This window comes from Panicum virgatum, chromosome 8K (assembly GCF_016808335.1).
Source record: "Panicum virgatum strain AP13 chromosome 8K, P.virgatum_v5, whole genome shotgun sequence".
In the NCBI taxonomy this organism is placed as follows: domain Eukaryota; kingdom Viridiplantae; phylum Streptophyta; class Magnoliopsida; order Poales; family Poaceae; genus Panicum; species Panicum virgatum.
The window spans coordinates 24,801,754-24,829,298 of record NC_053143.1 but is presented as its reverse complement, the minus strand read 5'-3'; positions in this window follow the sequence as shown (position 1 = coordinate 24,829,298).

Genomic DNA, 27,545 nt, shown 5'->3' with positions numbered 1-27,545 from the left:
AAGTTCGTGCCACGAAGTCGCGTCGGAATTTTTGGCAAAGAACGCACCCGATCCACCCCATTGGACCCGAAATTGACGTTTTGGTGCGTTTCGTACTATTTGGGTGCATTCGGGACCGTTTGGTTGCCTTACGAAACTCGGTGCAAAATGGGCCGAACAAGTACAAAAGTTTGTGCCACGAAGTCGCGTCCGAATTTTTCGCAACAAACGCACCCGATCCACCCCATTGGACCCGAAATTGATGTTTTGGTGTGTTTTGTACTATTTGGGTGCATTCGGGACCGTTTGGTTGCCTTACGAAACTCGGTGCAAAACGGGCCGAACTAGTGCAAAAGTTCGTGCCACGAAGTCGCGTCGGAATTTTTCGCAACGAATGCACCCGATCCACCCCATTGGACCCTAAACTCATGTTTTGATGTGTTTCTTACTATTTGGGCACATTCGGGACCGTTTGGTTGCCTCACGAAACTCGGTGCAAAACAGGCCGAACTAGTGCAAAAGTTCGTGCCACAAAGTCGCATCCGAATTTTTCAGAAAGAACGCACCCGATCCACCCCATTGGACCCTAAACTCATGTTTTGATGCGTTTCTTACTGTTTGGGTGCATTTGGGACCGTTTTGTCACCTTAAGAAACTCGGTTCAAAATGGCCCGAACTGGTACTATTAATGCAAAAGTTCGTGCAACGAAGTCGCATCGGAATTTTTCGCAACCAACGCACCCGATCCACCCCATTGGACCCTAAACTCATGTTTTGACGCATTTCATACTGTTTGGGTGCATTTGCGACCATTTCATAACCTTATGAAACTCGGTTCAAAACGGGCATACTAATGCAAAAGTTCGTGGCACGAAGTCGCGTCAGAATTTTTCGCAACGAACGCACCCGATCCACCCCATTGGATGCTAAACTCAGTTTTTGATGGGTTTCTTATTGTTAGGGTGCATTTGGGACCATTTCGTCACTTTAAGAAACTTGGTTAACAATGGCCCTAACTGGTACTATTAATGCAAAAGTTCGTGCCACGAATTCGTGTCGAAATTTTTCACAAAGAACGCACCCGATCCACCCCATTGGACCCTAAACTCATGTTTTGATGCGTTTCTTACTGTTTGGGTGCATTTGGGACCGTTTTGTCACCTTAAGAAACTCAGTTCAAAACGGCCCGAACTGGTGCTATTAATGCAAAAGTTCGTGCCACGAAGTCACGTCGGAATTTTTCGCAACGAATGCACCCGATCCACCCCATTGGACCCTAAACTGACGTTTTGGTGCGTTTCGTACTATTTGGGCACATTCGGGACCGTTTGGTTGCCTCACGAAACTCGGTGCAAAACAGGCCGAACTAGTGCAAAAGTTCGTGCCACAAAGTCGCATCGGAATTTTTCATAAAGAACGCACCCGATCCACCCCATTGGACCCTAAACTCATGTCTTGATGCGTTTCTTACTATTTGGGTGCATTTGGGACCGTTTTGTCACCTTAAGAAACTCGGTTCAAAATGGCCCGATCTGGTACTATTAATGCAAAAATTCGTGCAACGAAGTCGCATCGGAATTTTTCGCAACCAACGCACCCGATCCACCCCATTGGACCCTAAACTCATGTTTTGACGCATTTCATACTGTTTGGGTGCATTTGCGACCATTTCATAACCTTATGAAACTCGGTTCAAAGCGGGCATACTAATGCAAAAGTTCGTGCCACGAAGTCGCGTCGGAATTTTTCGCAACGAACGCACCCGATCCACCCCATTGGATGCTAAACTCAGGTTTTGATGGGTTTCTTATTGTTAGGGTAAATTTGGGACCATTTCGTCACTTTAAGAAACTCGGTTAACAATGGCCCGAACTGGTACTATTAATGCAAAAGTTCGTGCCACGAATTCGTGTCGAAATTTTTCACAAAGAACGCACCCGATCCACCCCATTAGACCCTAAACTCATTTTTGATGCGTTTCTTACTGTTTGGGTGCATTTGGGACCGTTTTGTCACCTTAAGAAACTCAGTTCAAAACGGCCCGAACTGGTGCTGTTAATGCAAAAGTTCGTGCCACGAAGTCGCGTCGGAATTTTTGGCAAAGAACGCACCCGATCCACCCCATTGGACCCGAAATTGACGTTTTGGTGCGTTTCGTACTATTTGGGTGCATTCGGGACCGTTTGGTTGCCTTACGAAACTCGGTGCAAAACGGGCCGAACAAGTACAAAAGTTTGTGCCAGGAAGTCGCGTCCGAATTTTTCGCAACAAACGCACCCGATCCACCCCATTGGACCCGAAATTGATGTTTTGGTGTGTTTTGTACTATTTGGGTGCATTCGGGACCGTTTGGTTGCCTTACGAAACTCGGTGCAAATCGGGCCGAACTAGTGCAAAAGTTCGTGCCACGAAGTCGCGTCGGAATTTTTCGCAACGAATGCACCCGATCCACCCCATTGGACCCTAAACTCATGTTTTGATGTGTATCTTACTATTTGGGCACATTCGGGACCGTTTGGTTGCCTCACGAAACTCGGGGCAAAACGGGCCGAACTAGTGCAAAAGTTCGTGCCACGAAGTCGCGTCGGAATTTTTCGCAATGAATGCACCCGATCCACCCCATTGGACCCTAAACTGACGTTTTGGTGCGTTTCGTAGTATTTGGGCGCATTCAGGACCATTTGGTTGCCTCATGAAACTCGGTGCAAAATAGGCCGAACTAGTGCAAAAGTTCGTGCCACAAAGTCGCATCGGATTTTTTCGCAACAAACACACCCGATCCACCCCATTGGACCCTAAACGGACGTTATGGTGCATTTCGTACTATTTGGGTGCATTCGGGACCGTTTGGTTGCCTTACAAAACTCGGTGTAAAACGGGCCGAACTAGTGCAAAAGTTCATGCCACGATGTCGCGTCGGAATTTTTCGCAAAGAATGCACCCGATCCACCCCATTGGACCCTAAACTGACATTTTGGTCCGTTTTGTACTATTTGGGTGCATTCGGGACCGTTTGGTTGCCTTACGAAACTCGGTGCAAAACGGGCCGAACAAGTACAAAAGTTTGTGCCACGAAGTCGCGTCCGAATTTTTCGCAACAAACGCACCCGATCCACCCCATTGGACCCGAAATTGATGTTTTGGTGTGTTTTGTACTATTTGGGTGCATTCGGGACCGTTTGGTTGCCTTACGAAACTCGGTGCAAATCGGGCCGAACTAGTGCAAAAGTTCGTGCCACGAAGTCGCGTCGGAATTTTTCGCAACGAATGCACCCGATCCACCCCATTGGACCCTAAACTCATGTTTTGATGTGTATCTTACTATTTGGGCACATTCGGGACCGTTTGGTTGCCTCACGAAACTCGGGGCAAAACGGGCCGAACTAGTGCAAAAGTTCGTGCCACGAAGTCGCGTCGGAATTTTTCGCAATGAATGCACCCGATCCACCCCATTGGACCCTAAACTGACGTTTTGGTGCGTTTCGTAGTATTTGGGCGCATTCAGGACCATTTGGTTGCCTCATGAAACTCGGTGCAAAACAGGCCGAACTAGTGCAAAAGTTCGTGCCACAAAGTCGCATCGGATTTTTTCGCAACAAACACACCCGATCCACCCCATTGGACCCTAAACGGACGTTATGGTGCATTTCGTACTATTTGGGTGCATTCGGGACCGTTTGGTTGCCTTACAAAACTCGGTGTAAAACGGGCCGAACTAGTGCAAAAGTTCATGCCACGATGTCGCGTCGGAATTTTTCGCAAAGAATGCACCCGATCCACCCCATTGGACCCTAAACTGACATTTTGGTCCGTTTTGTACTATTTGGGTGCATTCGGGACCGTTTGGTTGCCTTACGAAACTCGGTGCAAAACGGGCCGAACAAGTACAAAAGTTTGTGCCACGAAGTCGCGTCCGAATTTTTCGCAACAAACGCACCCGATCCACCCCATTGGACCCGAAATTGATGTTTTGGTGTGTTTTGTACTATTTGGGTGCATTCGGGACCGTTTGGTTGCCTTACGAAACTCGGTGCAAATCGGGCCGAACTAGTGCAAAAGTTCGTGCCACGAAGTCGCGTCGGAATTTTTCGCAACGAATGCACCCGATCCACCCCATTGGACCCTAAACTCATGTTTTGATGTGTATCTTACTATTTGGGCACATTCGGGACCGTTTGGTTGCCTCACGAAACTCGGGGCAAAACGGGCCGAACTAGTGCAAAAGTTCGTGCCACGAAGTCGCGTCGGAATTTTTCGCAATGAATGCACCCGATCCACCCCATTGGACCCTAAACTGACGTTTTGGTGCGTTTCGTAGTATTTGGGCGCATTCAGGACCATTTGGTTGCCTCATGAAACTCGGTGCAAAACAGGCCGAACTAGTGCAAAAGTTCGTGCCACAAAGTCGCATCGGATTTTTTCGCAACAAACACACCCTGATCCACCCCATTGGACCCTAAACGGACGTTATGGTGCATTTCGTACTATTTGGGTGCATTCGGGACCGTTTGGTTGCCTTACAAAACTCGGTGTAAAACGGGCCGAACTAGTGCAAAAGTTCATGCCACGATGTCGCGTCGGAATTTTTCGCAAAGAATGCACCCGATCCACCCCATTGGACCCTAAACTGACATTTTGGTCCGTTTTGTACTATTTGGGTGCATTCGGGACCGTTTGGTTGCCTTACGAAACTCGGTGCATAACGGGCCGAACAAGTACAAAAGTTTGTGCCACGAAGTCGCGTCCGAATTTTTCGCAACAAACGCACCCGATCCACCCCATTGGACCCGAAATTGATGTTTTGGTGTGTTTTGTACTATTTGGGTGCATTCGGGACCGTTTGGTTGCCTTACGAAACTCGGTGCAAATCGGGCCGAACTAGTGCAAAAGTTCGTGCCACGAAGTCGCGTCGGAATTTTTCGCAACGAATGCACCCGATCCACCCCATTGGACCCTAAACTCATGTTTTGATGTGTATCTTACTATTTGGGCACATTCGGGACCGTTTGGTTGCCTCACGAAACTCGGGGCAAAACGGGCCTGAACTAGTGCAAAAGTTCGTGCCACGAAGTCGCGTCGGAATTTTTCGCAACGAATGCACCCGATCCACCCCATTGGACCCTAAACTGACGTTTTGGTGCGTTTCGTAGTATTTGGGCGCATTCAGGACCATTTGGTTGCCTCATGAAACTCGGTGCAAAACAGGCCGAACTAGTGCAAAAGTTCGTGCCACAAAGTCGCATCGGATTTTTTCGCAACAAACACACCCGATCCACCCCATTGGACCCTAAACGGACGTTATGGTGCATTTCGTACTATTTGGGTGCATTCGGGACCGTTTGGTTGCCTTACAAAACTCGGTGTAAAACGGGCCGAACTAGTGCAAAAGTTCATGCCACGATGTCGCGTCGGAATTTTTCGCAAAGAATGCACCCGATCCACCCCATTGGACCCTAAACTGACATTTTGGTCCGTTTTGTACTATTTGGGAGCATTGGGGACCGTTTCGTTGCCTCACGAAACTCGGTGCAAAACAGGCCGAACAAGTGCAAAAGTTCGTGCCACGAAGTCGCGTCTGAATTTTTCGCAACGAACGCACCTGATCCACCCCATTTAACCCTAAACTGATGTTTTGATGTGTTTCGTACTATTTGGGCACATTCGGGACCGTTTGGTTGCCTCACGAAACTCGGTGCAAAACAGGCCGAACTAGTGCAAAAGTTCGTGCCACAAAGTCGCATCGGAATTTTTCATAAAGAACGCACCCGATCAACCCCATTGGACCCTAAACTCATGTTTTGATGCATTTCTTACTGTTTGGGTGCATTTGGGACCGTTTTGTCACCTTAAGAAACTCGGTTCAAAATGGCTCGAACTGGTACTATTAATGCAAAAGTTCGTGCAACGAAGTCGCATCGAAATTTATCACAACGAACGCACCCGATCCATCCCATTGGAGCCTAAACTCAAGTTTTGACGCATTTCAAACTGTTTGGGTGCATTTGCGACCATTTCATAACCTTATGAAACTCGATTCAAAACGGGCATACTAATGCAAAAGTTCGTGCCACGAAGTCGCAGCAGAATTTTTCGCAACGAACGCACCCGATCCACCCCATTGGATGATAAACTCAGGTTTTGATGGGTTTCTTATTGTTAGGGTGCATTTGGGACCATTTCGTCACTTTAAGAAACTCGGTTAATAATGGCCCGAACTGGTACTATTAATGCAAAAGTTCGTGCCACGAATTCGCGTCGAAATTTTTCACAAAGAACGCACCCATCCACCCCATTGGACCCGAAATTGACGTTTTGGTGTGTTTCGTACTATTTGGGTGCATTCGGGACCGTTTGGTTCCCTTACGAAACTCGGTGCAAAACGGGCCGAACAAGTGCAAAAGTTCGTGCCACGAAGTCGCGTCCAAATTTTTCGCAACGAACGCACCCGATCCACCCGATTGGACCCGAAATTGATGTTTTGGTGTGTTTTTACTATTTGGGAGCATTCGGGACCGTTTGGTTATCTTACGAAACTCGGTGCAAAATGGGCCGAACTAGTGCAAAAGTTCGTGCCACGAAGTCGCGTCGGAATTTTTCGCAACGAATGCACCCGATCCACGCCATTGGACCCTAAACTGACGTTTTGGTGCGTTTCGTAGTATTTGGGCGCATTCGGGACCGTTTGGTTGCCTCATGAAACTCGGTGCAAAACAGGCCGAACTAGTGCAAAAGTTCGTGCCACAAAGTCGCATCGGAAGTTTTCGCAACAAACACACCCGATCCACCCCATTGGACCCTAAACTGACGTTATGGTGCATTTCGTACTATTTGGGTGCATTCGGGACCATTTGGTTGCCTTACGAAACTCGGTGTAAAACGGGCCGAACTAGTGCAAAAGTTCATGCCACGATGTCGCGTCGGAATTTTTCGCAAAGAATGCACCTGATCCACCCCATTGGATCCTAAACTGACATTTTGGTGCGTTTCGTACTATTTGGGTGCATTCGGGACCGTTTGGTTGCCTCACGAAACTCGGTGCAAAACGGGCCGAACAAGTGCAAAAGTTCGTGCTACGAAGTCGCGTCCGAATTTTTCGCAACGAATGCACCCGATCCACCCCATTGAACTCGAAATTGATGTTTTGGTGTGTTTCGTACTATTTGGGTGCATTCGAGACCGTTTGGTTGCCTTACGAAACTCGGTGCAAAATGGGCCAAACTAGTGCAAAAGTTCGTGCCACGAAGTCGCATCGGAATTTTTCGCAACGAACACACCCGAACAACCCCATTGGACCCTAAACTGAGGTTTTGATGCGTTTCCTACTATTTGGGTGCATTCAGGACTATTTGGTAGCCTTACGAAACTCGGTGCAAAACGGGCCGAACTAGTGCAAAAGTTCGTGCCACGAAGTCGCGTCAGAATTTTTCGCAACGAACACACCCGATCCACCCCATTGGACCCTAAACTGAAGTTTTGGTGTGTTTCGTACTATTTGGGAGCATTTGGGACCGTTTGGTTGCCTTACGAAACTCGGCCCAAAACGGGCCGAACTAGTGCTAAAGTTCGTGCCACGAAGTCGCATCGGAATTTTTCGCAACGAACACATCCAATCGACCCCATTGGACCCTAAACTGTGCCTTTCGTACATTTGGGTGAATTCTGGACCGTTTGGTTGCCTTACGAAACTCTGTGCAAAACGGGCCGAACTAGTGCAAAAGTTCGTGCCACGAAGTCGCGTCGGAATTTTTCGCAACGAACACACTTGATCCACCCCATTGGACCCTAAACTAACGTTTTGGTGCGTTTCGTACTTTTTGGGTGCATTCGAGACCGTTTGGTTGCCTTACGGAACTCGGTGCAAAACGGGCCGAACTAGTGCAAAAGTTCGTGCCACGAAGTCGCGTCGGAATTTTTCGCAACGAACACACTTGATCCACCCCATTGGACCCTAAACTAACGTTTTGGTGCGTTTTATACTATTTGGGTGCATTCGGGACCGTTTGGCTGCCTTACGAAACTCGGTCCAAAACAGGCCGAAGTAGTGCTAAAGTTCATGCCATGAAGTTGCGTCGGAATTTTTTCACAACGAACGGACCCAATCCAACCCATTGGACCCTAAACTGTGCATTTCGTACTATTTGGGTGCATTCGGGACCGTTTTGTTGCCTCACGAAACTCGGTGCAAAATGGGCCAAACAAGTGTAAAAGTTTGTGCCACGAAGTTGCGTCCGAATTTTTCGCAAGAATGCACCCGATCCACCCCTTGGACCCGAAATTGACATTTTGGTGTGTTTCGTACTATTTGGGTGCATCAGGGACCGTTTGGTTGCATCACGAAACTTGGTGCAAAATGGGCCGAACAAGTGCAAAAGTTCGTGCCACGAAGTCGCGTCCGAATTTTTCGCAACGAACACACCCGATCCACCCCATTGAACCCAAAATTGATGTTTTGGTGTGTTTTGTACTATTTGGGTGCATTCGGGAGTATTTGGTTGCCTCATGAAACTTGGTGCAAAACAGGCCGAACAAGTGCAAAAGTTCGTGCCACGAAGTCGCGTCCGAATTTTTCGCAGCGAACGCACCCGATGTACCCCATTGAACCTGAAATTGATGTTTTGGTGTGTTTCGTACTATTTGGGTGCATTCGAGACTGTTTGGTTGCCCTGCGAAACTCGGTGCAAAACGGGCCGAACTAGTGCAAAAGTTCGTGCCATGAAGTCGCGTCGGAATTTTTCGCAACAAACGCACCCGATCCACCCCATTGGACCCTAAACTGACGCTTTGGTGCGTTTCATACTATTTGGGTGCATTCGGGACCGTTTGGTTCCCTTACGAAACCCGGTGCAAAACGGGCCGAACAAGTGCAAAAGTTCGTGCCACGAAGTCGCGTCCAAATTTTTCGCAACGAACGCACCCGATCCACCCGATTGGACCCAAAATTGATGTTTTGGTGTGTTTTGTACTATTTGGGAGCATTCGGGACCGTTTGGTTATCTTACGAAACTCGGTGCAAAATGGGCCGAACTAGTGCAAAAGTTCGTGCCACGAAGTCGCGTCCGAATTTTTCGCAACGAATGCACCCGATCCACCCCATTGGACCCTAAACTGATGTTTTGGTGCGTTTCGTAGTATTTGGGCGCATTCGGGACCGTTTGGTTGCCTCATGAAACTCGGTGCAAAACAGGCCGAACAAGTGCAAAAGTTCGTGCCACAAAGTCGCATCGGGATTTTTCGCAACAAACACACCCGATCCACCCCATTGGACCCTAGACTGACGTTATGGTGCATTTCGTACTATTTGGGTGCATTCGGGACCATTTGGTTGCCTTACGAAACTCGGTGTAAAACGGGCCGAACTAGTGCAAAAGTTCATGCCACGATGTCGCGTCGGAATTTTTCGCAAAGAATGCACCTGATCCACCCCATTGGATCCTAAACTGACATTTTGGTGCGTTTCGTACTATTTGGGTGCATTCGGGACCGTTTGGTTGCCTCACAAAACTCGGTGCAAAACGGGCCGAACAAGTGCAAAAGTTCGTGCTACGAAGTCGCGTCCGAATTTTTCGCAACGAATGCACCCGATCCACCCCATTGAACTTGAAATTGATGTTTTGGTGTGTCTCGTACTATTTGGGTGCATTCGAGACCGTTTGGTTGCCTTACTTAACTCGTTCCAAAATGGGCCAAACTAGTGCAAAAGTTCGTGCCACGAAGTCGCATCGGAATTTTTCGCAACGAACGCACCCGAACAACCCCATTGGACCCTAATCTGAAGTTTTGATGCGTTTCCTACTATTTGGGTGCATTCAGGACTGTTTGGTAGCCTTACGAAACTCGGTGCAAAACGGGCCGAACTAGTGCAAAAGTACGTGCCACGAAGTCGCGTCAGAATTTTTCACAATGAACACACCCGATCCACCCCATTGGACCCTAAACTGATGTTTTGGTGTGTTTCGTACTATTTGGGAGCATTCGGGACCGTTTGGTTGCCTTACGAAACTCGGCCCAAAACGGGCCGAACTAGTGCTAAAGTTCGTGCCACGAAGTCGCATCGGAATTTTTCACAACGAACGCATCCCATCCACCCCATTGGACCCTAAACTGTGCCTTTCGTACTATTTGGGTGAATTCTGGACCGTTTGGTTGCCTTACGAAACTCTGTGCAAAACGGGCCGAACTAGTGCAAAAGTTAGTGCCACGAAGTCGCGTCTTAATTTTTCGCAAAGAACGCACCCGATCCAACCCATTGGACCCTAAACTGACGTTTTGGTGTGTTTCATACTATTTGGGTGCATTCGGGACCGTTTGGTTGCCTTATGAAACTCGATGCAAAACAAGCCGAACTAGTGCAAAAGTTCGTGCCACGAAGTCGCTTCCGAACTTTTCGCATCAAACGCCCTCGATCCACCCCATTGGACCCAAAATTAACGTTTTGGTGCGTTTCATACTATTTGGGTGCATTCGGGACCGTTTGGTTGCCTTACGAAACTCGGTGCAAAACAGGCCGAACTAGTGCATAAGTTCGTGCCATGAAGACGTGTCGGAATTTTTCGCAATGAACGCACCGGATCCACCCTATTGGACCCTAAACTGATGTTTTGGTGTGTTTCGTACTATTTGGGCGCTTTCGGGACCATTTGGTTGCCTTACGAAACTCGGTGCAAAAGGGGCCAAACTAGTGCAAAATTTTGTGCCACGAAGTCGCGTCAGAATTTTTCGCAACGAACGCACCCAATCCACCTCATTCGACCCTAAACTGTGTGTTTCTTACTATTTGGGTGCATTATGGACCGTTTGGTTACCTTACAAAACTCGATGCAAAACTGGCCGAACTAGTGCAAAAGTTCGTGCCACGAAGTCGCGTCGGAATTTTTCGCAATGAAAACACCCGATCCATCCCATTGGACCCTAAACTGATCTTTTGGTGCGTTTGATACAATTTGGGTGCATTCGGGACTGTTTGGTTGCCTTACGAAACTCGGTGCAAAACGAGACGAACTAGTGCAAAAGTTCGTGCCACGATGTCGCATCGGAATTTTTCGCAAAGAGCGCACCCGATCCACCCCATGGGACCCTAAACGGACATTTTGGTGTGTTTCGTACTATTTGGGTGCATTCGAGACCGTTTTCTTGCCTTACGAAACTTGGTGCAAAATGGGCCGAACTAGTGCAAAAGTTCGTGTCACGAAGTCGCGTCGGAATTTTTCGCAACGAACACACTTGATCCACCCCATTGGACCCTAAACTGACGTTTTGGTGCGTTTTATACTATTTGGGTGCATTCGGGACCGTTTGGCTGCCTTACGAAACTCGGTTCAAAACAGGGCGAAGTAGTGCTAAAGTTCGTGCCATGAAGTCGCGTCGGAATTTTTCACAACGAACGGACCCAATCCAACCCATTGGACCCTAAACTGTGCATTTCTTACTATTTGGGTGCATTCGGGACCGTTTTGTTGCCTCACGAAACTCGGCGCAAAACGGGCCAAACAAGTGTAAAAGTTTGTGCCACGAAGTTGCGTCCGAATTTTTCGCAAGAATGCACCCGATCCACCCCTTGGACCCGAAATTGACGTTTTGGTGTGTTTCGTACTATTTGGGTGCATCAGGGACCATTTGGTTGCATCACGAAACTTGGTGCAAAATGGGCCGAACAAGTGCAAAAGTTCGTACCACGAAGTCGCGTCAGAATTTTTCGCAACGAACACACCCGATCCACCCCATTGAACCCAAAATTGATGTTTTGGTGTGTTTCGTACTATTTGGGTGCATTCGGGAGTATTTGGTTGCCTCACGAAACTTGGTGCAAAACAGGCCGAACAAGTGCAAAAGTTCGTGCCACGAAGTCGCGTCCGAATTTTTCGCAGCGAACGCACCCGATCCACCCCATTGAACCTGAAATTGATGTTTTCGTGTGTTTCGTACTATTTGGGTGCATTCGAGACCGTTTGGTTGCCCTGCGAAACTCGGTGCAAAACGGGCCGAACTAGTGCAAAAGTTCGTGCCATGAAGTCGCGTCGGAATTTTTCGCAACGAACGCACCCGATCCACCCCATTGGACCCTAAACTGACGCTTTGGTGCGTTTCATACTATTTGGGTGCATTCAGGACAGTTTGGTTGCCTTACGAAACTCGGTGCAAAACGGGACGAACTAGTGCAAACGTTCGTGCCATGAAGTTGCGTCGGAATTTTTCGCAACAAACGCACCCGATCCACCCCATTTTACCCTAAACTGATGTTTTGGTGCGTTTCGTACTATTTTGGCGCATTCGGGACCGTTTGGTTGCCTCACAAAACTCGGTGCAAACAGGTCGAACTAGTGCAAAAGTTCGTGCAACGAAGTTGCATCGGAATTTTTCACAACAAACACACCCGATCCAACCCTTTGGACCCTAAACTGACGTTATGGTGCGTTTCGTAATATTTGGGTGCATTCGGGACCGTTTGGTTGCCTTACGAAACACGGTGCAAAACGGGCTGAACTAATGCAAAAGTTCATGGCACGATGTCGCGTCCGAATTTTTCGCAAAGAGCGCATCCGATCCACCCCGTTGGACCCTAAACTGACGTTTTGGTGCGTTTCGTACTATTTGGGTGCATTCGAGACCGTTTGGTTGCCTTACGAAACTCGGTGCAAAACAAGCCGAACTAGTGCAAAAGTTCGTGCCATGAAGTCGCATCGGAATTTTTCATAAAGAACGTATCCGATCCACCCCATTGGACCCTAAACTCATGTTTTGATGCGTTTCTTACTGTTTGGGTGCATTTGCGACCATTTCATCACCTTACGAAACTCGGTTCAAAATGGGCATACTAATGCAAAAGTTCGTGCCACGAAGTCGCGTAAGAATTCTTCGCAACGAACGCACCCGATCCACCCCATTGGACGCTAAACTCAGGTTTTGATGGGTTTCTTATTGTTTGGGTGCATTTGGGACCATTTCGTCACTTTAAGAAACTCGGTTAACAATGGCCCGAACTGGTACTATTAGTGCAAAAGTTCGTGCCACGAAGTCGCGTCGGAATTTTTCACAAAGAACGCACCCGATCGACCCGATTGGACCCTAAACTCATGTTTTGATGCGTTTCTTACTGTTTGGGTGCATTTGGGACCGATTTCTCACCTTAAGAAACTCGGTTCAAAACGACCCGAACTGACATTTTGGTGCGCTTCGTACTATCTAGGTGCATTTGGAACCGTTTGTTGCCTTACGAAACTCGGTGCAAAACGGACCGAAATAGTGCAAAAGTTCGTGCCACGAAGTCGCGTCAGAATTTTTCTCAAAGAACACACGCGATCCACCCCATTGGACCCGAAACTGATGTTTTGGTGCATTTTGTACTATTTGGGTGCATTCGGGACCGTTTGGTTCCCTTACGAAACCCGGTGCAAAACGGGCCGAACAAGTGCAAAAGTTCGTGCCACGAAGTCGCGTCCAAATTTTTCGCAACGAACGCACCCGATCCACCCGATTGGACCCGAAATTGATGTTTTGGTGTGTTTTGTACTATTTGGGAGCATTCGGGACCGTTTGGTTATCTTACGAAACTCGGTGCAAAATGGGTCGAACTAGTGCAAAAGTTCGTGCCACGAAGTCGCGTCCGAATTTTTCGCAACGAATGCACCCGATCCACCCCATTGGACCCTAAACTGACGTTTTGGTGCGTTTCGTAGTATTTGGGCGCATTCGGGACCGTTTGGTTGCCTCATGAAACTCGGTGCAAAACAGGCCGAACAAGTGCAAAAGTTCGTGCCACAAAGTCGCATCGGGATTTTTCGCAACAAACACACCCGATCCACCCCATTGGACCCTAGACTGACGTTATGGTGCATTTTGTACTATTTGGGTGCATTCGGGACCATTTGGTTGCCTTACGAAACTCGGTGTAAAACGGGCCGAACTAGTGCAAAAGTTCATGCCACGATGTCGCGTCGGAATTTTTCGCAAAGAATGCACCTGATCCACCCCATTGGATCCTAAACTGACATTTTGGTGCGTTTCGTACTATTTGGGTGCATTCGGGACCGTTTGGTTGCCTCACGAAACTCGGTGCAAAACGGGCCGAACAAGTGCAAAAGTTCGTGCTACGAAGTCGCGTCCGAATTTTTCGCAACGAATGCACCCGATCCACCCCATTGAACTTGAAATTGATGTTTTGGTGTGTCTCGTACTATTTGGGTGCATTCGAGACCGTTTGGTTGCCTTACTTAACTCGTTCCAAAATGGGCCAAACTAGTGCAAAAAGTTCGTGCCACGAAGTCGCATCGGAATTTTTCGCAACGAACGCACCCGAACAACCCCATTGGACCCTAATCTGAAGTTTTGATGCGTTTCCTACTATTTGGGTGCATTCAGGACTGTTTGGTAGCCTTACGAAACTCGGTGCAAAACGGGCCGAACTAGTGCAAAAGTACGTGCCACGAAGTCGCGTCAGAATTTTTCGCAATGAACACACCCGATCCACCCCATTGGACCCTAAACTGATGTTTTGGTGTGTTTCGTACTATTTGGGAGCATTCGGGACCGTTTGGTTGCCTTACGAAACTCGGCCCAAAACGGGCCGAACTAGTGCTAAAGTTCGTGCCACGAAGTCACATCGGAATTTTTCACAACGAACGCATCCCATCCACCCCATTGGACCCTAAACTGTGCCTTTCGTACTATTTGGGTGAATTCTGGACCGTTTGGTTGCCTTACGAAACTCTGTGCAAAACGGGCCGAACTAGTGCAAAAGTTAGTGCCACGAAGTCGCGTCTTAATTTTTCGCAAAGAACGCACCCGATCCAACCCATTGGACCCTAAACTGACGTTTTGGTGTGTTTCATACTATTTGGGTGCATTCGGGACCGTTTGGTTGCCTTATGAAACTCGATGCAAAACAAGCCGAACTAGTGCAAAAGTTCGTGCCACGAAGTCGCTTCCGAACTTTTCGCATCAAACGCCCTCGATCCACCCCATTGGACCCAAAATTAACGTTTTGGTGCGTTTCATACTATTTGGGTGCATTCGGGACCGTTTGGTTGCCTTACGAAACTCGGTGCAAAACAGGCCGAACTAGTGCATAAGTTCGTGCCATGAAGACGTGTCGGAATTTTTCGCAATGAACGCACCGGATCCACCCTATTGGACCCTAAACTGATGTTTTGGTGTGTTTCGTACTATTTGGGCGCTTTCGGGACCATTTGGTTGCCTTACGAAACTCGGTGCAAAAGGGGCCAAACTAGTGCAAAATTTTGTGCCACGAAGTCGCGTCAGAATTTTTCGCAACGAACGCACCCAATCCACCTCATTCGACCCTAAACTGTGTGTTTCTTACTATTTGGGTGCATTATGGACCGTTTGGTTACCTTACAAAACTCGATGCAAAACTGGCCGAACTAGTGCAAAAGTTCGTGCCACGAAGTCGCGTCGGAATTTTTCGCAATGAAAACACCCGATCCATCCCATTGGACCCTAAACTGATCTTTTGGTGCGTTTGATACAATTTGGGTGCATTCGGGACTGTTTGGTTGCCTTACGAAACTCGGTGCAAAACGAGACGAACTAGTGCAAAAGTTCGTGCCACGATGTCGCATCGGAATTTTTCGCAAAGAGCGCACCCGATCCACCCCATGGGACCCTAAACGGACATTTTGGTGTGTTTCGTACTATTTGGGTGCATTCGAGACCATTTTCTTGCCTTACGAAACTTGGTGCAAAATGGGCCGAACTAGTGCAAAAGTTCGTGTCACGAAGTCGCGTCGGAATTTTTCGCAACGAACACACTTGATCCACCCCATTGGACCCTAAACTGACGTTTTGGTGCGTTTTATACTATTTGGGTGCATTCGGGACCGTTTGGCTGCCTTACGAAACTCGGTCCAAAACAGGCCGAAGTAGTGCTAAAGTTCGTGCCATGAAGTCGCGTCGGAATTTTTCACAACGAACGGACCCAATCCAACCCATTGGACCCTAAACTGTGCATTTCGTACTATTTGGGTGCATTCGGGACCGTTTTGTTGCCTCACGAAACTCGGCGCAAAACGGGCCAAACAAGTGTAAAAGTTTGTGCCACGAAGTTGCGTCCGAATTTTTCGCAAGAATGCACCCGATCCACCCCTTGGACCCGAAATTGACGTTTTGGTGTGTTTCGTACTATTTGGGTGCATCAGGGACCGTTTGGTTGCATCACGAAACTTGGTGCAAAATGGGCCGAACAAGTGCAAAAGTTCGTACCACGAAGTCGCGTCAGAATTTTTCGCAACGAACACACCCGATCCACCCCATTGAACCCAAAATTGATGTTTTGGTGTGTTTCGTACTATTTGGGTGCATTCGGGAGTATTTGGTTGCCTCACGAAACTTGGTGCAAAACAGGCCGAACAAGTGCAAAAGTTCGTGCCACGAAGTCGCGTCCGAATTTTTCGCAGCGAACGCACCCGATCCACCCCATTGAACCTGAAATTGATGTTTTCGTGTGTTTCGTACTATTTGGGTGCATTCGAGACCGTTTGGTTGCCCTGCGAAACTCGGTGCAAAACGGGCCGAACTAGTGCAAAAGTTCGTGCCATGAAGTCGCGTCGGAATTTTTCGCAACGAAAGCACCCGATCCACCCCATTGGACCCTAAACTGACGCTTTGGTGCGTTTCATACTATTTGGGTGCATTCAGGACAGTTTGGTTGCCTTACGAAACTCGGTGCAAAACGGGACGAACTAGTGCAAACGTTCGTGCCATGAAGTTGCGTCGGAATTTTTCGCAACAAACGCACCCGATCCACCCCATTTTACCCTAAACTGATGTTTTGGTGCGTTTCGTACTATTTTGGCGCATTCGGGACCGTTTGGTTGCCTCACAAAACTCGGTGCAAACAGGCCGAACTAGTGCAAAAGTTCGTGCAACGAAGTTGCATCGGAATTTTTCACAACAAACACACCCGATCCAACCCTTTGGACCCTAAACTGACGTTATGGTGCGTTTCGTAATATTTGGGTGCATTCGGGACCGTTTGGTTGCCTTACGAAACACGGTGCAAAACGGGCTGAACTAATGCAAAAGTTCATGGCACGATGTCGCGTCCGAATTTTTCGCAAAGAGCGCATCCGATCCACCCCGTTGGACCCTAAACTGACGTTTTGGTGCGTTTCGTACTATTTGGGTGCATTCGAGACCGTTTGGTTGCCTTACGAAACTCGGTGCAAAACAAGCCGAACTAGTGCAAAAGTTCGTGCCATGAAGTCGCATCGGAATTTTTCATAAAGAACGTATCCGATCCACCCCATTGGACCCTAAACTCATGTTTTGATGCGTTTCTTACTGTTTGGGTGCATTTGCGACCATTTCATCACCTTACGAAACTCGGTTCAAAATGGGCATACTAATGCAAAAGTTCGTGCCACGAAGTCGCGTAAGAATTCTTCGCAACGAACGCACCCGATCCACCCCATTGGACGCTAAACTCAGGTTTTGATGGGTTTCTTATTGTTTGGGTGCATTTGGGACCATTTCGTCACTTTAAGAAACTCGGTTAACAATGGCCCGAACTGGTACTATTAGTGCAAAAGTTCGTGCCACGAAGTCGCGTCGGAATTTTTCACAAAGAACGCACCCGATCGACCCCATTGGACCCTAAACTCATGTTTTGATGCGTTTCTTACTGTTTGGGTGCATTTGGGACCGATTTCTCACCTTAAGAAACTCGGTTCAAAACGACCCGAACTGACATTTTGGTGCGCTTCGTACTATCTAGGTGCATTTGGAACCGTTTGTTGCCTTACGAAACTCGGTGCAAAACGGACCGAAATAGTGCAAAAGTTCGTGCCACGAAGTCGCGTCAGAATTTTTCTCAAAGAATGCACGCGATCCACCCCATTGGACCCGAAACTGATGTTTTGGTGCATTTTGTACTATTTGGGTGCATTCGGGACCGTTTGGTTGCCTTATGAAACTCGGTGCAAAACGTGCCGAACTAGTGCAAAAGTTCGTGCCACGAAGTCGCGTCCGAATTTTTCGCAACGAACGCACCCGATCCACCCCATTGGACCCTAAACTGACATTTTGTTGCGTTTTCTACTATTTGGGTGCATTCAGGACCATTTGTTGCCTTACGAAACTAGGTGCAAAACGGGCCGAACTAGTGCAAAAGTTCGTGCCACGAATTCGCATCGGAATTTTTCACAACAAACACACCCGATCCTCCCCGTTGGACCCTGAACTGAGGTTTTGGTGCGTTTTATACTATTTGGGTGCATTCGGGACCGTTTGGTTGCCTTACGAAACTCGGTCCAAAACAGGCCGAACTAATGCTAAAGTTTGTGCCACAAAGTCACGTCGGAATTTTTCGCCACGAAAGCACCCAATCCAACCCATTGGACCCTAAACTGAGATTTTGGTGTGTTTCGTACTATTTTGGGTGCATTCGAGACCGTTTGGTTGCCTTATGAAACTCAGTGTAAAACAGGCCGAACTATTGCAAAAGTTCGTGCCACGAAGTCGCTTCAGAATTTTTCGCAAAGAGCGCACCCGATGCACCCCGTTGGACCCTAAACTGACGTTTTGGTGCGTTTCGTACTATTTGGGTGCATTCGAGACTGTTTGGTTGCCTTACGAAACTCGGTGCAAAACGGGCCGAATTAGGGCAAAAGTTCGTGCCACGAAGTCGCATCGGAATTTTTCGCAACGAACGCACCCGATCAACCCCATTGGACCCTAAACTAAAGTTTTGATGTGTTTCCTACTATTTGGGTGAATTCAGGACTGTTTGGTAGCCTTACGAAACTCGGTGCAAAACGGGCCGAACTAGTGCAAAAGTTCGTGCCACGAAGTCGCGTCAGAATTTTTCGCAACGAACACACCCTATCCACCCCATTGGACCCTAAACTGACGTTTTGGTGTGTTTCGTACTATTTGGGAGCATTCGGGACCGTTTGGTTGCCTTACGAAAGTCGGCCCAAAACGGGCCGAACTAGTGTAAAGTTCGTGCCACGAAGTCGCATCGGAATTTTTCGCAACTAACGCACCCAATCCACCCCATGGGACCCTAAACTGTGCGTTTCATATTATTTGGGTGCATTCTGGACCGTTTGGTTGCCTTACGAAACTCTGAGCAAAACGGGCCGAACTAGTGCAAAAGTTAGTGCCACGAAGTCGCGTCTTAATTTAACGCAAAGAACGCACCCGATCCAACCCATTGGACCCTAAACTGACATTTTGGTGTGTTTCATACTATTTGGGTGCCTTCGGGACCGTTTGGTTGCCTTACGAAACTCGATGCAAAACAAGCCGAAATAAAGCAAAAGTTTGTGCCACGAAGTCGCGTCCGAACTTTTCGCAACAAACGCACTCGATCCACCCCATTGGACCCAAAATTGATGTTTTGGTGCGTTTCGTACTATTTGGGTGCATTCGGGACCGTTTGGTTGCCTTACGAAACTCGGTGCAAAACGGGCCTGTTGGCGCTCCTTAAGTATCCATTTTATCCCCTGTTTAACTTTGACAATGGCATGAATCTAATATCAGAATCACTAACCATCCTAACCTCGGCCCAATTATTGGTCGTTTTCGCGTTTGCACATATATTTTGGAGGTACTTCGTTTTTGCAGGTTTTTTACCAATTTTGGAGCATGAAATGGCGAGGCCCACGATCATGCGATGACACGAAGAATGACGAAGGCCAAAGCCCGAACAAAGGATCGAAGGCCATGATGATTAGAGGCCCATTCATGCACATCCACCCTCCAATGAAGCCCAAAAGACAAAACCCACAAGATAAGATCGAGATACTTCGGGGCTAAGCAAAGCAAAGAGATATTTAAGGAAGGATTTTCCATCCTATCCTTCTCCTCGAAGAAATCTCGAAGATAATGACGTCTAAAGGGGTGCAATCGTGAAAGACATAAATTCTAGAAGACTCCAGGAGACTTGGGGAGAAAGTTGAGCACCAGCCGGCGAAGGAAAGACCCAGGCCGACCGGCCTAGGCTCATTGGGCCGGCCGGCCCAGCCTGTTTTGAGGTCGGTTCGAACTCCCCTTTGACCGAGAGTTCCCTGAGGCTATTTAAAGACCCCTCCCCAAGGTTCACGCAGAGATCAATTCGGGAGACGACGTCAAGGAGCAGAGAAGATAGAGGGACACCTCTCGGAGTGCCAAGGGTCGTGCTAGTTGTCTAGGGTTCGCCCTAGCCGACGTGGGAACCTTGCAAGGAAGACCACGTCGGAGTTCTGGAGCTAGGATCATCAAGATCAAGGTAGGGCCCCGGTTGTGATCTTGTGATGTACAATCATTCATGGTGAAGGTATTTGTGTTTCTGAATGTTTAGCGACCATGTTCTCCTCTTTCGATTTCGTTCTTTTCTTTGGGTTCGCTTCATCCTAGATCTATTATCGAGATAGATCACTTAGCATGATCTTGTAGTCATGGTGGCTAGAGGTTCATGGCGGAACTACCAAAGGGGGTTCGACTTGCTTCAGGGTATCCCGTTGAAAGGGGTGGCGTCGTGACAGGCCGTTGCCACTTAGTAGGTTGGGTATCGAGGGATCGGATTGGAGATTTTGGGGTTAAAGAGGCTTTTCATTGAGATTCACATCTATCTTACTTCACTTTATCTAGCTGGAACTACAACATATGCATGATCTAGGTGATCTAGATTGGTTATCTCTAACTTTCTCTTGCTACCTTCGGTGTTTGTCGTGTTTTTAATAGATTAGATTCGTTCTCACCATCTCACACAAAGGAATTTCTATGCTAGTAGATTGTTTCTTGTTTCTTTGGTTCCGTGGATTGATAAACCTTGGGGGAATACTCTAAGGGAAAAGCTACACGAAACCGTGCGCTTGCGGTATATAAATCGAGGGCGCTAAGGAGCGTCAACAATCTTTTCTGGCGCCGTTGCCGGGGAGTCATTGATTTTAGATCCAATCTTACTTGCATTCGTAAATATTTCTTTTTCTTGATTTTTCTTTTTGACTTCTTTTTAGATCTCTTATTTTTCTGAGCTAACTAAAAAACGGATCTATTCCACGAAAATCAATCTAATCTAGAGTTTTCTTTATTTTTGCTTTATTTTTTCTTTTATGTTTTAGATCTTGTACATTCATCTTTTAGATCTCGTATATATTTTTCTTTTTCACTAACCCCTAACAGGAGATGGACGGGAGCCTCTCCAACAAACCCGAAAATTTTGTGGATGATCCAGAAAAAATTTACAGGCAAAGGAGACGAGAAGCATGATCAAAGAAGCCGGAACTAGTAGATCCAAAAGTTGAAGCCGACGGTTCATCGTCTTCACCTCAAGCAACTCCACCAACAAGTCCAAAGGAGGCGTCACTTCACCAATGGATGGCGCTACCGGAGCCGGAGCGTACGATCGGAGAGCTATGCACTCCGGACGTTCGGGACTTGCCGATCCAAAATCTCGACAACATCGGAGTTCCGTTCGAGTTCAAGACTTCAATCATAAGGATGGTGCAAAGCTCGCACTTCACTGGAAAAGAAGACGCTAATCTACATCTTCAAGCGTTCCTCCAACTATGCCGCACCTTCGACATGCAAGGGATGACTCAAGATCAAATAAGAGCGAGGCCCTTTCCGTTCTCTCTACTTGGGAGAGCGCTGCAATGGTTTCATTCTCTACCACCGCACACGGTGCAAAATTGGGAGTCCTTGATGAAAGAGTTCATGACGGAGTTCTACTCGCCGGGCAAGACCCAGATTCTGCGCAACAAGATTGCAACATTCGCGCAAGCCCCGACGAAGACTATTGCGGAAGCCTATGAGCGCTTCAACGACTACATCCGCGCCGTACCTCATCACAAGTTCTCAAGGGAGGATGTGGTCCAGAAGTTCTATCAAGGCCTCACTACTGCATCAAGGGGGATCATTGACGCATCGGCCGGAGGTTCTATCATTGAGCTCACGCCTACTCAAGTTTTCAAGCTATTCAAGAAGGTGGCGGACAATGACGCATGGGCATCATCGGGGCGCCTACAACCACTCCAAGCCGTGGGCGCCGCGAAGAGTGTATTACAAGTGGAACGCGAAGAAGTGCTAGAAGGGAAGATCGACTCGCTCATGAGAAGGTTGGAGAAGATGGAAGTGGAAAAGAGAGAAGCCCAAGCTATTGATTTAAAGGCGGCCGAAGCAAGGTCTACATGTGAAGAATGTGGAGAGTACGGCCATGTACAAAAGAATTGCCCGGAGGAAGCCAAGATGCTCGACTACATGAAGAAGGGAGAATGGATTCCGCTGATCAATTTCCACTACGGGCAAGGTAGACCCCAATTTAATGCAAGCTCTTCCATTCAAAACTCGGTGCCTCTTCGTATACAATTGAAGGAGTTCATGGAGGAGCAAGGCAAGGTCAACAAGGACACCGTCACCAAGTTCAAGGCTATGGACAAGATTTTGGAGAACATTGATGGCAAGGTGATGGAGGTCGGGAGCTCTAACCTTCAAGTACTCAACATGATGAAGATGCTAGAAACACAAGTAGCCCAGCTCGCCGGACGCCTATCTAGCAATGAAGGAAAATTGCCCGGGCAACCTCAAAGTCCGGAGACTGCAAAGGCAATTCAAACTCGCTCGGGAAAGGAGACCGAAGAACCCGAACATGCAGCGGGAGCAAGGAAGCCTAAGCCAAGAGTTGAAGTGGAGACCATTATCAAGGAGAAGGCACCTACTCCTATGCCAGAGATAGTCACCGAAGAGCCGGAGTTTGAGCTAGATGATATAGACACCAAGATTCTACCGCCAAGGCCACGATACCGCAAAGGTAAACATGAGGATGTGCAATTCAACAAATTTGTTGCCATGGTACGCAGGTTGAGTATCAATATGCCGCTCTTGGACGCTCTACAAGTTCCGACGTATTCTCGCTACTTCAAAGACATCATGGGAAACAAGCGCGAGATACCGCCAAGCACTGTCAAGCTAACCGAGGAATGTAGTGCGGCAATTGCTAATGAAGCTCCTGAAAAGAAGAGGGACCCCGGATGTCCTACCATCCCGTGTTCCATTGGATCTCTTATGTTCGAAAGAGCACTTTGTGACCTCGGTGCAAGTGTGAGCGTCATGCCAAAGAATGTTTTCGAGAAGCTACGCTTACCGGAGCCGGAGCCCACCGCCATGTGCCTAGAGTTAGCGGACAATTCCGTTCGCTATCCTTTGGGAATCGCCGAAGACGTGCCCGTAAAGATTGGAGAACACTTAGTCCCCGTTGACTTTGTGATTCTCGATATGGGAGAAGGAAGCAAGGCGCCTCTTATACTTGGGAGGCCTTTCCTCAAGACCGCAAGGGCAAACATCGACGTTGGCAAGGGGGAGATAAAGTTCGACATCAATGGCACCACAAGCGAATTCAAGTTTTGTCCACGCCTCGAGGTATGCAACATGATCAGGTATGCAACATGATCAATGTCAAATATGTTCCGCCTCACCACCGTGTCACAGAGGAGAAGCCAAAGAAAGAAGAGGAGCCAAACAAGAAGGAAACGAAGAAGGAGATAGAAGTCGTCGCGTCCATCGCGACAAAGAAGATCGTTGCACCCGTCAAGAAGAAAGCTAAAAGCCCGCCTGTGAAGACCAAAAAGAAGACTAATGTAGAAGACAAACCTGTACCAAGGATTGTGCGTAAGTGGGTACCCAAGACTGCAGCGCCATCACCGAGCGTTGGTCCAAAGTGAAGAAGAAGAAAGTCTAGCCATAGACTATAAACGAAGCGCTTTGCGGGAGGCAACCCGTTCGTCGAGTCAAGAATAAAGCTGCCGGGAGTTCAACCCGTTCATCGAGTCAAGAATAAGCTGCCGGGAGGACAACCCGCGAAAGGTTTAGGTAAGTGAGTCGAGAATTTTGCTACGCAAGAACATGATATACTTTTGAACAATTGGGAGTTCGGTCAAACAATTCGATTTGGATTTTATTCGCTCAGTCATTTCGATGTTGTTTCTTATTTTAAACCAATGACATGAGCCATCCTATGATTTATTTGCCTCTTCTTGAGAAAGCCACATCCAAAATTCCATACCTATTTTTGGCGACCGTCCTGTCCATGACGGCCGGACCAAGTTGACAAAACACACGAGTAGAGCCGCGCTATGTTTATATTACTTAAATTCTTGATGCGTAGGTTCGCACAAACATAGAGAGAATTTTCAGTTTCATCACCATAGGACTAGAATTTTCCTAACCTTGATTATTCTCTTTTTCAAAATTCTCTCTCTCATTTTGGCAAAAATTAGAACCTAAACCCAAGACCCACGGTTGAATTCGAGATTGTTCGCTATCAATTCATGAAAGTGAACGGTTCAGGTGCAACCAAAATTAATGTAGTCGGGAAATATTTTTCGACTTACAAATGTAAAGATGTTTCAATTCCACTCTAATTATTCATTTAAACTCATTGCATGCTTTGAGTCAATTCTAAAATTTCGAAGTTAGAGGAGGATTAAACATCTAAGCATGATTTGGAAAGGGTTTGTTTGCTTGATTAACACCCATTGATCAAAGTGAGTTCACGGGAAAGAGTTGTCCTCTCTACCTACCACCACATGCAAATAATTCAAAGGAGGGAGCAGCCATGCATGGGAAGGACAAGTCATTTTCAGCTAAGATGGCACCATGTGATGAATGATTAAGCATGGGACAAGGTGAATGACACAAAGTGGAGAAATAATGTTGCAAGTGGACATCAAAGGCAAAGAAGGAGTGATTCACATGATTTGGGCGGTGCAAAGCATACAAGATGTACTGGACAGAAGCAAATAATTGCACCACGAAGCCACCAGAGAAAATTGAAGTGGAGCAGAGGGAAAAACACCCTAGGCCGGCCGGCCCCAAGGCCCTAGGCCGGCCGGCCTGGCCTCTATTTAACCCCTCTGGTGCTCCCCTTTGGCAGGTATACTCCTTACTCATTTCCTTGCTTATGTTCTTCAAGTTCTTCGCCCAGAAACATCAGTTAGAGCCCTGAAAAATTCGTCCAAGAAAATCTATTCCAAAAATCTCAGAAAATTCACCACAATTCCTAGTTTGTTCCACTCTTCAATATATTGTTCTTCCGCTGGCAAGAAACCCCCGGTGTGTTTGTTTTTGAGTGTGTGCAGCAAGGAGTCACCATGAGTGGCCTCATGAAGTTCATCGCCGGGAGGAGAAGGACGCGTTCATCAACATCCGACGCATCGGCAAGTTCTTCGCGGAGGCACTCAGTCTCCGAGTCTCCGCGGAGCATGGAGGAAGACAACCCCGCACCGAGGAGCGACATGTTGCTCCTTGGTGGGATGAGAGACCCGAGAAGCTCCTCCATGAGATTCACCGAAGGGATGCCACCTCCTCCACAGCATTCGACAAGGTCATCCGCACCACCACCATACAAGCCCAAGAATTCAGAATATGGGTTTATTATCTTGTCGAAGGAAGAAGAAGAAAGGCTCAAGTTCATGAAGGGAAGACTACGAACAAATTATGATTTTGATGATGAAGCATTGGTGAAGCTGGGATTTCATCATGACATTTATGAGCTATTGGAGAACATCGGTTGGAAGTTACTTTCCGATGGTGTCACGGTTGATATGCAAGGAGAAGTGGCTCTTGAGATGTTCATGACATTAGAAAAATCAACGGAAGTGGTGGATGATGAAGAAGTTACATGTCTGAAATTTAGGCTCAAGAATGAAGAGAAAGTAATCACCTATGGAGAAATAGGAAGCTTGCTCGGATTCAAAAATAATGCATATGAAATGGTGCAAGTTGAAGATGGAGAGCTTGATGAATTTTGGACAAAAATAGCAAAAGATGTCAACCGCCAAAGAAAGAATATAAGTAATGTTACCCTCCAAATATTCCACTCGTGGTTGAGTAAGAGAATTCTCGGGAGGATGAGAGAATCGAAGGTCACCGACCAAGAATTAAATTGGATTTATGCTGCATTGGTGAAGAAACAAGTAATTGATCCCACCAACATCATGGTTGAAAGGTGGCTTTGTGAAGCATCATCCGGCACGGGAGAAGTTGGTTCGGGATGTTATCTCACAATGATAGCCCGAGCCATGAATCAGAGGTTACGAGTGATCCAAAAATTTTATGTCCCGGGAAGAGATATTGGGATTGATCATTTGAGGCAAGGCCATTATATCAGAGGGGATGAAAAGAAGGGATTTACTATTTCTGAGATGGATATTTCCCTCCCCGATCAAAGGCTGAAATTATTTGCAAGAGGGAGGACCGATTGGCGAGTTGAAAATATTGGAAAAAAGGTGAAGAAATCAAAAAGAGGAAGGTTAATTGAAGGGACATCGGCATCGGCACAACAAGAAGACTTGGAAGTAAACCTTCCACTGCCAAGTTCTGCTTATTGGAGGAATGAATTTCAAGGTGCATCAAGTGGACAGGGATACCCGCAAGGATGGACGAGTCAATGGGAAGGAAGCCAAGAACAAGCATGGGGGCACGCTGCGGCAGCACCCCCACCATTTAGCAACTACGGCTACCCACCCTCGTCATAGCAAGGAGAGATGCCCGACCCGTCATTTTGAGCACAATATTTTGACCTCCCTCAACCAGAACAAGGAATGAGAATTATGGGTGCTTATGCGAGAAGAAACATGGAAGATATAGATGCCATCCGGAGGCATACAACCCAACTAGAAGATGGAACTGCAGGAATCGCATATCAAATGGGACTTCTAGGCCTGGCGCCACCGGAACAATTTAATGGAGGAACATTTCAGCAGTATTATGATCAAGGATACAACGCAAGAGCCAATCAAGGAGATTGATCGACGGCATGACCTTGAATAAAATGCTCGCACGTGTGGTTTGGATTTTCTATTTCTTTTCATTTAATTTCAGCATGTGTGCAAGCTTGTGTGTGCGTAGCAATTTTCTGTTTTATTTATTTCAGCATGTGTGCAATTTGTTTTATTTTGTCTTCATCACCATGATAAATAAATGCATCACCTACGCTTTAATGTTATGGGTAGTAATGATGATAGAAAGTTTGTGCCATGTTAAAATATGATGATCGTTGCCGCTTTGTCTACTTTCTTGTGCTTGGTTTATGCATGATTAAACTAATGCTCTCTCTAACATGATCTGAAAATTAATTAAATGCCGGCTAATTCAATTGTGGAGGTTATGATAAATTAAGACCCATATCTTTTACTCTTGCTCTCTTACTTAAGCTTGTCAAGGAAAATTTAATTTAGATTTAATTTTGAGCTAACCTTGTCAATGATACCTTTTGCAATTGCTCTACCCTTCTACAAGCCTAAATGCTATATCATAACAAACCATAAAGCAAGAATTATTTTCAAGTGAATTAATTCAGGATTTATCTTCTTTGGTACGAGACTAAGAAGCTGATCATTCCGTATTTTTGCGTACCTCTCTTTTGCTAGCCATTCTATCCATGCATTGTGAGTTTCTATACCGGGAACATCGCAAACCTCGCTGGATATCCACCCCTAACCAAAAACATCTTTTTGTGAAACACCTCCTTGACCACAACCTATATATTGAGTATATATTTATTTCGACGGCAAAACAGTGGAATCAAGAGCAAAATTCACTAAAACATAAGCTTGGGAAGCATCAAAGAG